This window comes from Rousettus aegyptiacus, unplaced genomic scaffold, assembly GCF_014176215.1.
Source record: "Rousettus aegyptiacus isolate mRouAeg1 unplaced genomic scaffold, mRouAeg1.p scaffold_m13_p_17, whole genome shotgun sequence".
In the NCBI taxonomy this organism is placed as follows: domain Eukaryota; kingdom Metazoa; phylum Chordata; class Mammalia; order Chiroptera; family Pteropodidae; genus Rousettus; species Rousettus aegyptiacus.
The window spans coordinates 519031-536942 of NW_023416292.1; the positions used below are offsets into that span (position 1 = coordinate 519031).

General features: G+C 38.3%; 1 pseudogene; it reads right to left on the minus strand.

Annotated features, from left to right (window-relative positions):
- Positions 1–492: 492 nt before the first annotated feature.
- On the minus strand, positions 493–611 carry LOC118613097 (annotated as a pseudogene).
- Between the last annotated feature and the right edge of the window lie 17301 nt (positions 612–17912).

Below are 17912 nucleotides of genomic sequence, written 5' to 3' on the forward strand. Positions count from 1 at the left end.
CCTCATGTGCTGGTGCCACCCAGACCAGGACATTAGGATGAAAAGTCCTACTATGATAGACACTGTGAATCTCAACAGATGATCACACAAAGTCCCACAGATTCACATCTCCAATGTATTCCACTAGACTGATTCTTATCAAAGTTAACACCAAACAAATCCTGCTCTTGCCCCAAGACAATACTTGCCTATGTCTCCGCAGAGTGATCCATCCAACCAGAGTTCTGCAATCCTTGGGGCAGACTTCCAGCTCACAGAGCTGCTTTAGACCAGGACATCTTTTTGAGATCTTCACACACACACACACACACACACACACACACACACACACACACACACAACCAGGATAACCCACTAGGACAATACATATCACCCATTTTATTTATTTGTTTGTTTGTTTATTTTTATTTGTTTTAGGTGAGTCAACCCTTGGTTTACCTCACAGACTGCAAGGACCTTGTCAGCTTATAATCTTCTATTTTTTATTTTTTGCACCTGCAGCACTTGGTCTTCCTAAGTGGTCTCCCATCCAAGTACTAACCAGGCCCGAACCTGCTTAGCTTTCAAGATCAGATGGGATCGCGCTTGTTCAGGGCGGCATAGCTGTAAACTCACTCTTTTATTTAAAGAGGAGGATCTCATTTTCTTGGTCCAGAATGTTATATCCCTAATGACTATATCATGGGTAAGGTTAGTATAGAATCTGATGCACATCGTGGCCTTGGTGGCTTCTTTAGTCGCACTTCTACTATGGAAAAGGAATTATCTGACTCAATGGGGAACACAAAAACTTCCTGCCATGTTGGTGAGAAACAAAAGTAGATAAATGAAATAAGTTAGACAACCTGGAACATAAAGATTTCTTCTCTCACTTCTCTATACAAATTAGGAAACCACATATCCCCCTGTCTCCCATACTAAGAGTCCCCTGGATTTGCTTTGAGCAACCCAGTTTCCTAAGGCCAGACCATAGGCACAGCAATGGGCAACATCTTCTTTCTTGGGCAAAGACATTGAGGGTCTATGAGCACCAGAAAATACAGCAACAGTTTGCCATGTCTGCTCACTGTCCCATGTCTGTCACTATTCCTTTCTGGGTTTATATACACAGCAGTTGGGACACCACAGCTTGTGTGTGAATAATTTCCTAGATTCATCTTCTTGGGGTCAATAGTCAGGGCTCCAGGGCTGAAGGGAAATTTTCAGAAAAAAAGAAATCAATTAGTGTTATACTGCTAGAGTTCCAACTCTGTGAGAAAATGATTGGAAACCTGGGAGATTAGAAGCAGACTGTGTGTTATCCATGTAGCCATTCCCAGAGTGGTGAAAACTGAGCCACAAAAAAGAACGTCTTCCCCTCCATTTTATGGAATGAATGTGCCTGTCTTCACCAAAGACTTTGACAGGGACAGTCTGGATACAGACCCTGCATAGGAGTGGAGAAAATGATCATTAATGCAAAGAATGTTAAAAACTGCATCATGGGGCCAAGATTCAACACTTTATCAGGAAAGGGAGCAGAATCATTCCCCAACAGGAAAGTCAGTGTGGGTTACAGAGTAGAGATTCCTGTGACTGCAGAGCTCTAGTTCCAGGTGGTACAGATTCAGAATCAAGGAATATATATAAAATATATTGGGGAAGGACAGAAAGAAGGCTCTGTCTCCATATTATGGCATGAATTCCCTTCTTTCTCTCCATTTCTCCATGCTTATGGCTCTAGGGAACAACCTAAGCAGAGAGTCCATGCTTCTGGAGAAAACTCAATTGAACATTAGAGCTAGCAAGGACTTTAGAGGTCATACAGCCCAAACACCTCACAGACATCAAGTGACTTGACTGAACCACCCAACCTGGTCTTGCTGACCATTCCACTTGCTATGGCCCTTATGCGATTTTACTGGGAGGACCTGAAAGTACGGGAACTCTGGCCAAATTCCAGGCCAGGACCCAAGAGCAGTGATGATGGAAGTATGCTCATGAATACTCACTAATTATAATAGACCTGAAAGTACCTTGCTTTGCAACCATCTTTCCCAATGCTCTTCCTTTATAACTGAGGACCCTAAGGCCCTGACAGCTCTCACATTCCTCTTATAGACTCTATGGATTCAGCCTGTTTCACTCTCTTTTTCAAAGTCCTATTCAATCTCTTGGGCTTTTCACTTACTCATCTTATAAAGTCAATGTGCCTCACCATTCCACCCTACTTATTTGCTGTTCCTTCTCCTAGCAAATTCACAGACCTTTTAATTTGTTTTTATTTTTGTTTGCTACGATAAACATTAATGAAAGAGATATGAGGACATAAAAATAACTAACATAAGAAGTTGGATGAAATCTGATAAAATGTTCATAGAAAGAGTTGTCTGAGTTTTTCCAGATTCTTTCTTTGCAGGAATCATTCTTTACAGCTTTATGGCTTAGTCTTGTACTCAGCAATAGGGTCACTTCATCATCTCTGGCTATAAAGACTCACGAATCGTCTTATCCTCCTTCAGAGGAACCTATGGGCCAGCTACTACAATTTCCAAATTTTCGAACCACAATGTTAAATATCAGACACACACACACACACACACACACACACACACACACACACACACACACCTAAGTCTAAGTGTTAAATCTGTTCATCACAAAGTGCAGGTCAACTATGTTGTTAATTTCTATCAAAGGTGGTAAATTTTGTAAACTAGTTTGATTCACTCAAGATCCATGTCCCTACATCTTATGTTGCCTTCCTAATCTATCATATTTGAAAAGCTAAATGCTAAAAATCCCAGATATTTGCTACTAAGACTTCACCTGTGATATAAGTTTAGCCATGCAGTAACTCTCACAAGGTGTTTGGGGTGCATAGAGACTTTCAAAGGGAACCAATTTTCAGATCCTCAACTTCCATGTGAGTCGTTCCCAGAAAGGGACCATTAGAGCACACATTTGTTCTTGAGGCATTTCATATGTGGTTCTTTCTGACCTATCTCCTGTTTCACAATAGCACATGAAAGGGACACCCCCATGGTAGCTTTCAGACTGATTAGCTTTTAAAGTATACATCATTCTCTTTCTTCAAATGTATGGAGAAAGTTTAATCACAATGCCTACCAAAGTTAAAGGGATAATTTCTGATATTAATACATGTTTGTTTTACTTACCTCCAAAGCCAAACTCCAGAGTTTGATACATGTGTTCACGCACATTTGCTGAAGACATACCATGCCTTTTATGGTATGTTTCATAAAATTTTTCCAAATATCTGAATATTTTATTTTATTAAAACTAGTAAATTTCACTGTTTGATATAAAAAAATTTTAATTGAACATTGTGATAGGTGGAACTGTGTCCCCACAAAAGATATAAATTGAAGTCATAACTCCCAGGACCTCAGAATGTGATCTTATTTAGAAATAAGGTTGTTGCAAGTATAATTAGTTACATTAAGATGATGTCATACTGAAGTAAGGTGGGCCACAATTCAATACAACTGGTGTCTTTATAAGAAGACAGTCATATGAAAACAGAGACACACAGGGAGAACACCATGTAATAACAAAGGCAGGGACTGGAGCAATGCAGCTGCAAGCTAAGGAACACTGAAAATTGCCAGCAACCCACCAAAAGCTAGGAAGAGGCAAGAAAGGATTTTCTTATAAGTTCAGAAGGAGTGTGGCTCTACTGACACCTTGATTTCAGAATTCCAGCCTCTTAACTGTGGGAAAATAAATTTCTGTCATTTTAAGCAACCCAGTTTGTGGCACTTGTTACACTAGTCCTAGAAAACTAATACAGATATATTTCATACAAGTCTGATTTCAGTTTTGAATTGCACTGTCACTTTTTAGTAATAGTAGTCAGCATTTTTTATCTAAAATTTTTAATTTGCCAGTCTGTGGTTAAGATTCCAATAAGGAGGAATCAAAAGGCTGAAGAAAGGTGACATGAGGATTCCTGTAGACACGGTAAAGTGACAGCTTTGAGGTTTTATAAGAGACCCAAACTCTAACAAAAATGTAATAGAAGTTTTTCCACCAAAGTTCTAAGAACCACCAAAGTACAATTGAAAGCGAAACACCGACACCAAACATAACGAATCTTACTTATAACATGTATTTTTTTCTAAAGACAATTCTGTTTTGTGATCTTCATCATAAAACATTGTCAAACAATAGTATTAAAAAAATTCTCATGTAGTGTAATTTATTTACATAACATTCAGACTCTAAAATTAAATTAATTAATTTTTGAGGAAAAAAAAGGAAAGGGCACTAGTATATTATCAGTAAGCTTAACATTTAAACACTATCGGAGATGGCTTAGAGGACCTCATAAGAAGTAGCATTGCTCACTAGTGTCACTATTTTTCTAGTGAAAAATGGAAAATCTTACACAAATATTGAAAAGTTTATGATATCTGGTACACTGTTGAGAGAAAAAAGATTTTATATGCCAAGTCTGTCACTGCCATTAAATCAGTTCTGTATTCTGACATTCTTATAGTTTGTGTGGTAAATGAAATGACTAAATAATAATAGTAGTGATAATAATAATGATAATGGTAATAGCAAACAATTTTATAGCATTTACTATACACCAGAGACTGTTCTAAAAGCATTTGTATCTTAACCTTATTAATTCTTACAGTTCAGGATGAGTACATTATCTCCATTTTACAGATAAGGAAACTGAGGCACTGAGAAATTGTTCACCAGATTATGGTAAAGACTGGTAGATAGATAGATTTCTTTTACCTCATAGATGGGGAAATCTATCTGTATTTCTAGTTAATAAATTGTGTCCACATTTATAGAATGAAAAGGCATGTAAAGCGTTATATTATTTTTAAAATTTAGAAACTTTATTCACATTTATTTGGCTTATGCTAAAATGGGACACAAGGATTTCTAAAAGAAAACTGCCGTCTGTACCATCATCACAGGTATGTGACCTGTACAGACACACAGGGCCCTGCTTTTAGAAGAGCCTATGCTGACTTTAAGTCTCTACTGTTGCCATCTTGAAACACTTAATTTTGAACAAGTGGCCCTACATTTCCATTTTGTGCTGGGCCCTGAAAATTATGTAACCCATCCTTGTTGTTACAATGACTATGCAGAAATTAAGTTTGATTTATCTGTGTATTAAAACTTATTTTAGCCTGGTTGCAAAAAGTGAAGTTCTGACTTATAAGAAATATTAGATATGGTTTTTTAAATTATAAATATTATAAAATCAAGAAAGTTAAACTTGCACCTATTTAAACTGATGTGTGAAGAAATGAGATCATCTTATCCCTAGCTAATCACTGTGTTCGGAAGTGAGCTGGTTGTCACAGAAAAGCAAAATACCATGTTCATATGTATTGAATATGAAATCAGACTTTTCCTGACAGAAAAGAAGTTGATTTCACTGATGATCGATTTGACAATAAGTAGTGGCTTTGCTTATTAGAAAAGGTAAACATGATATCTTGGTTTGCCTGGGTCAGTCGCTGTTTATGCCAGTTATCCTGGCATGATAATTAGTAGCTTACCGTGTAGCAGGTAGATAATTTTTATAAATTGAGTTAAATCTCCAGAGCTAAGATTTTTTTATTTCTCTCCAAGAAAGTTTATAAGTTTATATTATTAAAATATGATATTAACAGTGGTATATTAAAATTAATATTTAAAATTTTCTAAACCTTTCTAAGTAAATTGTATTAAACATACTTCTAAAAGGCAACAGATAAGGAGAGAAGGGAAAGATGGCAGACTAGGTAAAAGCAGGGTTCGTCTCTTCCCAGGACCGCATTGAAATTACGACCAAATTATGAAATAATCAACGTGAAGAATCACTTGAAGTCCAGCTGATCATAACATCTGCATCTAATAATATAAAGGAGCCACATCGAAGCTGGTAGGAGGGACAAAATCCCGAATCTAGTTGGACTTGCACCCACAGGTGATGGAGGATCGATCACCAGGAGGAAGAGCGAGGCTGCAGAGGCTCTCCTGAAGGAAAAGGGTATCCTGGTCACATCTGGGGCTCCCCAGCCCAGGGTCCCAGCCCAGGGTCCCAACCCAGGGCCCTCTTCTAGGAAAGAGGAGATTCCAATAACTCTGACTATAGAAACTAGAGGGGATTCCAGCCGTCTGGGTGAGATGGAAGGTGACTGAGTCCCTAGACATTACTTTAAAGGACCCGCAAAAAGGTTTTCTGACCTGCAGACGCTCACCCAGGACATCTGTGGTGGGTCTGAGGCTGGTGCAGGATTCATTCTGAAAAAGTCTCCATTACCTAGAGTCAGAAAGAGGGCTGGAAAGGCAGCCACTCTGGAGCCTTAGTCCAGCTTGCCTACAGACCACATCAGCTTGATTGTGCAGACCCCTCCCACAGAGCCTTTAGGAGATTCTGGTCTGAGAGTATCAGCCCGCCCCACCTAACCTGCAGACTGCCAGGGGCAGTTGTTTATAGTTGACTGCCAAGACCTGAGCAAAGTGATTCAGAGTGAAGTATTCACAGCGGGGCAGCCATTATTTGTTGTGAGCAGCTTTTCTAATCACAGCAACAGCTGCCAGCGCTGTGAGCCCCATTTCAGGGATAAGGTCAAGAAGATCACTGCTGCCAACACGAGCTTGGGCAGATATTGGGGACTTGTGGGCCAGTCCCAGACAGCAGCTGTTCTTGCTGCGACCTGGGTCTTATGTGGAAACTCACAACAGTTACAAAATTTGCAGCAAGACTGAGGCTGTATTGATTTAACTGCCAGTGTCTCTGAGACCCTGCCCCACCCAACCTGCAGATGGCCTGGGGCACTGTTATTGGCTTGCTGCCAAGCTCAGCTCCAAGTGATTCAGGACCAAGTGTTCACGGCTGGGTGGCCATCATTGTGAGTGGCCTTTCCAGTCACAGCAAAAGTGGTCAACTCTGTAAGCTACATTTCAATTCCCAGTGGGCAACAAATGCTATGAGCCGCATTTCAATGGAAAACATGGCAGAGTGAGAGACATCCCCAGATCTCTCTCCTTGAAACAACAATAAACTAAACATCTAAAACTCAACAAAAAACACCCAAACTGCACACCAGCATGTCTGAGAGTGAGATTTGCACATAAGAGCTACCACAGGTACTTTAAGGCATTATATGAAGCAGGGATCCAAGAGGCTTAGATGCCATCTACTGGAAACCAAAAGAAAAGCGCCTTCTTTGCAACAGATTACAGTCAGACCTTTATATAATAAACTTTCTTTCTATAAAAGAGTATAATACACTTCCATTATGCCCAGGTGGAGAAATAGTCCATTAAACACTATGAACAACCAAGGTGACAAGGCATCTCAGAAAGAAAGAGAAAAATCTCCAGAAAATAAGCTTACAGACATAGAAATATGCAACTTAAATGACAGAGAATTTAGGATGGTACTTCTAAAAAAACTCAATGAGATAAAAAACAAATCATATCAAAAATTTCAGGAATTGAAAAAACAACTAGATGAGCAGAACAAGGAGATCAAAACCCTCAAAAAGAACCAAATAGAACTTCTGGAGATGAACAACACACTGCAAGAGTTAAAAATGAAATAGCAAGCTTGGGAAATAGAGTTGACCAAATGGAGGAAAGAATTAGTAATATCAAAGACAGAAATTTAGAAATAAATCAGAAGGAAGAAGAAAGAAACTGAAGAATAAAAAATAATGAAAGAGAAATATAAGAACTAGCTGATACTATCAGGAGAGGACACATAAGAATAATAGGTATTATCAAAGGTGAGGAAAAGGAGCAGGGACTAGAAAATATTTTCAGACAAATGTGGATGAGAAGTTCCCAAATTTAAGGAATGAGCTGGAGCTAGGAATTCATGAAGTCAATAGAATACCCAATGGTCTCAACCCAAAAAGGCCTTCACCAAGACTCATTGTATTAAAGTTATCAAAAATCAATGCCAAAGATAGAATTCTCAAGGTAGCCAGGGAGAAGAAAATGGTAACATATAAAGGTAAACTCATTAGATTATCATTGGACTTCTCAGAACAAATCTTAAAAGCCTGAAAGGAATGGAAACAAATATTTATTTAAAGTATTAAATGAAAGGAACTACCAGCCTAGAACAATGTATTCAGCTAAGTTCTCCTCTAGATATGAAGGAAAATTAAGACATTTCCAGACATATAAAAATTGAGGGAATTCTTCAATATAAGACCTGCACTACAGGAAATACTGTAAGTGGTCAGCTCACATAAAACAAAATAACAACAATAATAAAAATACATAATTAGGAGTGAAGCGACTATCAAGAAAATAGAAGCATAAGAGTGCAACCATTACTAAGAATAGGGCATTATAGTTTAAATAATAAAATGTGAATTGTTATAACAAGATAGTAATGAACGTTTAGCATATGTAAGGGACAAGCTGAAACAACAATGACTAAAAAGGGGAGGATTCAAAGATTCAAATTCACAAAGGGGAATGGAGATAAGGCACCTGCAGAAGAAAATGCGCGACTGTATATAAATAAATGGTGCTGGGAAAACTGTAAAGCCACATACAAAAGAATGAAACTAGACTGCTGTCTATCACTCCATACCAAAATTAACTCAAAATGGATTGAGGACCTGAATATAAGACCTGAAACAATAAAATGCATAGAAGAAAATATAGGAACTAAACTCAAGGACCTTGCACGTAAAGAGGATTTTTATGAATTTGACCTCAAAGGCAAGGGAAGTAAAAGCTAAAATAAATGAGTGGGACTACATCAAACTAAAAAGCTTCTGCTCAGCAAAAGAAACCATCAACAAGGTAAAGAGACAACCATCACAATGGGAAAATTTATTTGCAAGCAACGCCTCTGATAAGGACCTAATATCCAAAATATACAAAGAACTTATATGACCCAATAACAACAACAACAAAAATCAAATGATCCAATCAAAAAATAGGCAGAGGATCTGAACAGACACTTCTTCCTAGAGGATATACAAATGGCCAACAAACATATGAAAAGATGTACAACATCGCTAGCTATTAAGGAAATGAAAATCAAAACCACAATGAGATATCATCTCACATAGCTATAATCAACAGGACAAGTAATAAATGCTGGAGAGGATGTGGAGAAATAGAAGCCTTCATACACTGTTGGTGGGACTGCAAATTGGTACAGCCACTATGGAAAACAGTATGCAGATTCCTCAAAAACTACAAATTGATCTACCATGTGATCCAGCAATTCCTTTACTGGGTATTTACCCCCAAAGACTTGAAAATTCATATCCAAAAAGATTTTGCACACTGATGTTTATAGCAGCACTATTCATAGTGGCCAGGACATGGAAGCAATCGAAGTGTCCTACAATAGATGATGACTGGCTAAAGAAGCTGTGGTACATATATGCAATGGAATATTATTCAGCCATAAGAAGAGATGAAATACTGCCATTTGCAACAACATGGATGGACCTTGAGATAATCATGTTAAGCGAAATAAGCCAGACTGAAAAGGTTGAAAATCACATGCTATCACTTATATGTGAGATAAAAACCTAAAAGCAACAAATAAACAGGACAAACAGAGACTCATGGATATGGATAATGGACTGGTGGTTATCAGAGGGGAGGGAGAAAAAATAAAGTGTTAATAAATTAATTAATTATTAATTAATTGAAATGTTTAAAAAAGAAAGAAAAGAAAAAACATAAAAAAGAAAACTATATATGTGTGCTATTATTCAAAATAGCAAGAGCTTGTCATGAATATTTAACTACAAAATTTATTCTATAAACTTTAGTATTCTTTCAAGCAATATGAGTTCATGGTAGATTAAAATTTTATCAAAATGCCATTTTACAAAGTGTTTTAAATAAAAAGTAAAACATGCTTTTGAACCATCTTAGAATCAAAGGACATTTAAAAATATTTATCCAATAAATTATATCATGAATAAAGGTTGGTAATAGCCACATATCTATCCATAAGTACCTCAAATGGAAAAGAATTAAGTGCTCCAACCAGAAGATAGGGTAGTCAAATGGATAAGAAAACAAGGCCCTTACACATGCTGCCTGCAAGAGACTCACTCCAGAGTAAAAGACACACACAGACCCAAAGGAAAGGGATGGTAAAAATATATTGCTTTGATGGACCTAGAGAGTATTGCACTGAATGAAGTAAGTCAGAGAAAGACAAACACCACATGATTTCACGTACATACGGAATCTAAAAACAAAATAAACAACAACAAAAACGAAACACAGAAACAAATTCATGGATATCAAGAATATTTTGTGGGCTATGAGACGAGAGGGGGTGGGGAGTTGTGAAAAGGGACAAAGGGATTAAGAAGTACAAATGGGTAGTTACAAAATAGTCGTGGAGTGCAGCATAAGGAAAATAATCAACAATGTTGTAATAAATATGTAAGGGGGAAGAAGGATATTACATTTAGTTGAGTGATCACTTTGTGAGTTATATAGATCTCTAATTACTATGCTATACAACTGAAACTAATATATTATTGTATGCCAACTCCAATAGAAAAAAACTCATTTAATTGTATACTGTAAATATGAGCAACTAATTGTCTATTATATTTCAATAAAGTTGTAAAAAATAAAGGCAGTACCACTGGTCTTGGGGGAAAAACATTTGTAGCATTTGCTGATCTGTATGATATAAATACTCCCACCATGTCTAATTTCAACCTACCAATGACTTAACAACAGGTTCATGGTAATTCCTGAATTACAATCCATTCTCATGAGCCAGAATACACTAGTGGTGAAAACATGCATTCTTTATTTTATAACTTTACATGCTAGTTGAATTTATTTAAATTACATTCTTAAATAAATTTTATTTAAAAATAGAAGACAACTGCTGAACATCGTTGCTAAGTTTTCCATCTCCAGTTCTTGGTTACACATAGCCTTGGTAAAGAGCCTAATGCCCACTTTCCTTGACTGCAAAGGACATCAATCAACAAGAGGTCAAGATGAAAGAAATGTGCCCTTCCTATTCTCCTCCTTTCTGGGCTTTCAGAAGAACCCATGTTTGTGAGCAAAAAAAGGAGGAGGAGAAGGAGATGGAAAAGCAGAAGAATGGTAGATGTGGAGGTTCCTCGAGGTACCTCTTTGGACTCTTTATTTATTAAGATAGAAAATATCAGAAGTTGGGACCATAAACAGAAAGAGAAATGAGGAGCACTGGGAAATGTGGACAGGGTCATTGTAATTTATTTGTGCATTGTTGTGATCCTGATCATTTCTTAAAACTGATTCAGAGCTATTTTTTCTTAAAGTAGCTACTACTGCCAATAATCAATCAAGCAACTCTTGAATCTGCCCTAAACTTCCTAGAGTTATTCATCAAAAGATTGTCATCATCCTGATTACAAAGCAATTCAGTTGAAAAGAGTATTTAATTAGAAATTGAGAATCCTGCATGATCACCCTAACATAGATACTATTGTACTACAAAAGCTTAAACAAATTATTTAACCTCTCTGGGCTTCAGTGTCCTTGTATATAAAATAAGAACTTTAAGTTTTAAGGGTTCTGGGGGTCTCTTCAGTTTTAAAAATCCTATTTCTACTATTTCTGGTAATCAAACTCTCTTGAAGAAGTTTGTTTCTCTCAAGAACTCATTTAGGTCCCCCAATGTGTCCTTGATTCAGATAGAAAAAGAGAGGAGAACCAGGCCCTCAATGTGGGTGCCAGAGTTATGGCATCAAAATGTGAGACAGAAGTGAGAGGAGCAATCTCCAGGAGACACCAGAAGAACCTTGCCTTCTATGAGGACCACAGTTGGGGCTTGGAGAATACCACTCCGCAGCTCATACAGCAGTCCTCACTGGTCCAGGACATTAGACTAAAGGCCCCACCAACATGGACCATGTTCTTCCTTTCTGAGTCAAACAATGCTTCATATGTTTGTATCTCCTTTATCTCTCTCCAAAGACTAGTTATTAATAAAGTCCTACTGAAGAAACTCTGCTCCTGCTCTAAGATCATCTTTGCCTCTATCTCCTCAATATATTTCTTCAGGATCTTCCTCACTAGAGGATTTTTATTTTTATGTAACTCAACAATATCTGAGCTTAGCTCTGAGCCATGGGATCCTCATGACTCTTGACAGGGACACACACACACACACACACACACACACACACACACTATACCTAAAGGGAATGATAGTATCACTGGGGTCCCTGGTGGCAGAGGAGAACTAACTATAGCTTACAGTGAGATCAGAGAAGACTCAGACACTGGGAAAGGTCAACAGAAGCTTTGTCAACCAACTGAAGTTTAAAACCTCATAAATATTAGTAGACTCTTTAAAAAGTGTAAAAGCCATTCCCCTGAGGTTTGTTGGAGAAACAAAACAGTGAAGAAAAGTCACTTTCTCTAAGAGCACAGGCCTCACTTTGTCACCAAGATTGTTAGGGAGCATGAATCCCCAGCAATAATCACAGATCAGGTTACTTTTTAGACCATAAAAGCCTGTCAGCACATCCCCTATTTAGATGTTCACAACAAATTGTGAATTACTGGAGTCATAAGAGAAGACATGGCGGGGTCAGTGGCGGGCGTGGGGGTGGGGGGATCAGGAGACCTGTGTGCAGGCCTGGGCTCTACCACTTACTACCTTGTGGCTTAAGTGAGTTACTTTGTCCTCAGGGCACATTTCTACCTTCATTTTACAGATGAGGAAACTGACACTCGAATGGGATATTATTTGTCCTAACCAACAAATAACAACATGGGGCAGATTGGAAAGAATAAAGACCTAAAGCAACAGCTTCTTTATTATGGGGTATATCATTAACATAAAAATAATATCCAAAGGCTAAACTGGGCAGGGTGGGCAGAAAGTAGGACTCCTGAAATTGAGAGATAGGGAATCCATCACTGAAAAATTAATGTGGGTTATGTTTTAGATAAATGACTAACTGTGTGGTTGCCAGTCCCAGTGGAATCTATAAATAATACAATGAGGGGGTAACCATGACTCACACATGTGACTCCTCCTGAACCTTAAATCTGAGGAATGACCTTGTGCTTGCAAAGAGTCATCGGCCTATTTGCCAATTACATCTGGTGATTAAGATTCTCATGAAAGGGGTCATGTAGACATATTCCCTAGTTCAACTGGGTACAAAACTAGGTAAGTTCAAAGGCCTAGGAATAGAGTTCAGAAATCCAAGAATTCCTTGTTTAAAATAATCTTTTTTTCTTTTTATCCTGAATCTACTGCTTGAAAGTTTTATGTCATGCCTTCTAGTTCTGATGAAAGAAGAAACAGTAATTTTGAGCCTAGGTAATCACTTCCTATCTAGAGATTTTGGTCACACTCTTCTCAATCTTGCTCTTTACAGCCTAAAGAGTCCTTGATAGAGGAATTATTTACCTGAATACTTGTCCTTCCAGAGGACCCCTTCTTCTCCTCCCTCATTCTAAAGCCTAGGGAAGGGGATTTTCCCAAAAGAAAAAAAAAGAAACTGGAAACAGAGCAAGAGTTTCACCATAGCCATGCCCCAAGGACTCTGACAGCAGCTGAGATGGCGAAGCTGGGAATAAGCCAGGGCCACTGCTTTGTACCCCTTTAGGGAACACCATTCACAACATACCCCTTGGGCAGTACTGGTATAAGCCCCCTCATCCTGCTTTCCAGTTACAATCTCCCTATCTTAGCTTTATTTCTTCTGGTTTTTTAGGGGGAAAGGTACAAGACAAAGCAAAGAAATTAATGTGGTTTGGGGTATTTTTTTCCCCAAATATAGTCCTTTGGGAAGAATAATGGGCATTTCCCTCTACAAATAAACCATTCTTATTAGGTGGTTTCTATTTTCAAAGTCATAAGATTACTGATGAGATCTGACCATCATATCTGTTTTGAAAACTGTGGGAAAAAATACAAAGCCAAGGGCAAAAGGTTACATCCTAGCATTCTGTCTCCTCTCAATAAATCTTCCCTATCCAACATCTTTTGTTTAAATCTCCTTGGCCAGACTTAGTTACATAACCAAATGTAAGTACAAGGGAAGCAGAGAAATGTAATCTCTTACCTGCACATAGCACTATCTTGAATAAAACCAAGATTTATTTCCAATAATAATGGAAAAATAGATATTGAGTGGGCAAAAAGCAATGCGTTCACAGAAATCTATAATCTATGTAAAGTCAGTGAGCTGAGTTGTGTGATTTCAGTGATTGCAAAGTAAATGTGAGACTGTTGAGATGGCAAAGGGTGTATGCTCAGTGTAAGCTTAGTAGGGCAGTGAGAAACATATAGAGTCAGCGTGAGATTAACAATGTGGTGAGCAGTATATAATCTGTGTGAGCTCAATGAGACGGTAATCATCTGTACAGCTAGTGTATGTTCAGAGAGGGTTCAGCTGATAGGCTCCATTTGGCTTATATTGATGAATATTCACAAAATCCTTTTTGACCATTTTTCAGCTTTTGAGAGCATCTGTCTGTAAGAGCAGCTCAGCAAGATCAGGGAAAGGTGGGAAATACTCTGCTGTCCTATCTGGAGACCATAACTACCCCTCTGTCTGTATAAGCATTTGGTAATCAGGGTCTGCCTTCTCTGGGACAGATGCTACACTCACAGGTACAAGTGGCCCCTCTCACAAGTTCCAAGTGGGCTCCACTTCACTGTTGTCTTCTATGGCCAAGTCTCCACAGGTTAGCAGGCTTCATGCATCACAACAGGCAGGTTTCCACACCTCAACCCAAAGGCAGAATGGCTAACAAATTACCTTGACACATTGATTGTTGCCTTATCTCACTTGGAGGCCTCCGGAGTCCTTCACATTGCCAGAAACACTTCCAATTACTGCATTGGTTTATCAAGGACTATTTTCTTGGTGTTCCCATTCTTCTCTCTAAGACTTTGGCTGTCTAAGTGATATATCCTTTAAGTTGTTGCTGCATCCTTCTGAGATGTGCCCTGCTAATCTCTGCCTCTATTCCTGTAGGATATGTTTTATTGCTACACAGAATTGGCTTTTGGCCTCTATCACATCTTCCAACACTGTCACTCAAACAACTCTAGAACACCTATAAGTGGCCTCTGCAAGAGAAATTTCCAGAAACAGAATGCTAAACACAATACCTTATCTGGCTTCTTGAGTTACACAATGGGAGGAAATCTTAGTATTTCAAAGGACAAGAAAAATTTCAACATAAACCGGGAATCATGCTCTGCTGTTGGTTCAGTCAATGCCAAGTTGACAGGAAAGAATAACTGATATATCATGTGATTGCCAAGCACTGTCTCAGATCCTTCCTGAGGTCAGCATTGTTGGTTTTCCTTCATAATAAAAAAAATACTTATTAACCCAGATTTCTAAGGATTCTATTTATAAGCAACTACTGATTCATCTCCCTTAATAATCTTTTTAATCAGATATAGTTGCAGGAATAAATACAATTTGAATTTTCATAATTTTACAAAAATGATACTTAACAATATTTTAAAAAATTAGACATTTTGTTTTCTGGAACAAGAAAGAGGCCACACTGCACAGTAGAAAGAGCATGCCCTCATTATTGTCCTGGCAAGTCCCTTCTCATCCCTATCTCAGTCTCCTCATAGAAATAATATTTACTTTGCAGAGTTCTTGCATATTGCTGGTGTTTGGTGAATAGTAGCAATTGTTAATATTAGTTCACTTATCTAAGCAATGCCCAGGCATCTTTCATTGTAAACACATGTCCACCAGTCAAAAGGAGAGAGAATGTAGCAGGAAGCATGTCTAGTGTATCTAGACAAATTCTTGTATAAGATCCAGAAGATTGGTTAACAATCCCAGCTTCATCACCAGTTTAGCTGTATAAGTCTTTGGAAGACATTTAAATTCCCTGGGCCTCAGAGTCCTCATCTGAAAAATGAGGGATTTGAACTACATAATAACTTTGGTCACTTCCAGATGTGGGGCTCTCTGCTATTGACTGATTACTCTCCCAAGCAGAGAGAAGGCTGGTAAAAGTCTGTCCCTATCTGGGGACAGCACTTCCCTACATGATAAGGTGTTAGTCTGATGCTCCTTTGTATTAACCTTCACCTATAGTCCCAGCCCCACCTCTCATCTTTGGGCCTTGCTCCAGGGCACAAACAAATGCAGAAGCCTAAAGTCAGATGTAAACCCTCCACTGATCTACATTCTCCCTGGGATCTATGATAATTTGTTTAAATCATCCAAACCTCATTTTTCTCCTCTGTAAAAGTAAAAGAGTAATATTTACCTCATTGAGATTTTATGAGAATTAGATGAGATATTGTATAAGGAAATGATCTGTATATGAAAATAAACTGTATGGCATTGTGCAAAGTTAACATAGAGATTATGATGACTGGTGGTTTAACAGCATTGGAAACACTCTATGGAGAGCACCCCAAGAAGTTGGATTCTGAGTTAGGATTTCCACTGGGGCGGCTGCCCTTTTTGGATATTGTGTGCCCAGAAGATTCCTGGAGAATGGCATTGAATTTTGCTGTAAGCGGATATTGACTTTGGTTTTCCTAACCGAAAAAGGAGGTTTTGTTTAAACTTTCACTTATAAGCAGTGGCAGGATCTTGTTTTAATGGCCCGGAAAACTTTTCACACAACTAACAATTTCCTCCCCACGTGACCTGGGGTTTTCCTATTTCAAGAGGCAATTGTGTAATTTCAGGAGAGCTGCCTACTACTAATTGTAACAAATCAATCACACACTGGAAAGGACACAGATCTGCCCCTACAGAGCCCCACACTAAAGCTTTGCCGCACTTACTGCCACAGAACACCAGGCTCCTATGGTCACAACAGGACTGTGAGAAGTTTAAGAAGAAGCTGAGCACACCATTGCTTTCCTCAGGTGTGTCCTGAAATTCCTCTTTTCCAAGGCAGCTCAATGCTGAAGAACTTCTTCCAGCATTTCTCCTCCATACCAGTCTAAAAGCTATTTATTAATAAAAGTTTTACACAGTTACCTCAGAACATGGTCTCAAGTTTTCTGTGCAGTCAACTATGTGGAAGCTTTAATTAGCATTTGTGTTTCTCCCTGAGTCCATCCTATCCACATGTGTAGGTCACATACCCTTGGACAAGCCTGGTCCCAAAAACAGAAGAGTAAGCAAGTACTCACATAGTATAATTTGAGATATGTCACAATCTCTACTGACAAAAATATGTTTCCCACCCAATGCCACAGTGCCTAGAATTCCCGGCATTAAACTCACGGCTGCTAATCTTCATGCTTCACCTCATCTCTCCTAATGTCTACATATATGAATCATATTCATCCTTCCAAGCCTAGCTCAGTATCACTCTTCTGCGAAACTTGCCATGATCCTCCATTTGGAGGTGATCTCTCATTCCTCTGAACATTCCTCTGAATGCTTAATCTGTGCCTCTTTTGTGATATATATCACATTGTTTAAACACATGTACTATCCTCCACCTGGGATAATCTTAAAAGTCAATCCCTCAGCAAGGTCTTATTTATTTTCCTACCACTGTCCCATCACCAGAGCTAGCTTTTAGTAAAAAAACCTATGATGCCATAAGGGTGAATGAGTAATAAGACACAGTTTCACCTGGGCTGAGATTTTGCTATTCACTAGCTCTGTATCTCTCAGCAGTGACTTTACTTCTCATGGCCTTATTGTCTTCCTATAAAATAAGGCCATTTGAGAGTCATACAATGCCAGAGTTTTCAGTGCCATCAGTACTGATCCACTTGATGATCTTCTGGCTCATGTCAGTTAAGCAAAGGCCCAAGATTACATACATTCATTTTTAAAAGTGGTTTGATGATATATACACTGCAATAAGATTTTTAAAAAGAAAAAAAGGCAAAGGCAATAGTAAGATAAAAACAATGAAAAAGTAAACACACAGAAATAAATTCTTTATGGTCCTATTTAGTCACAAAG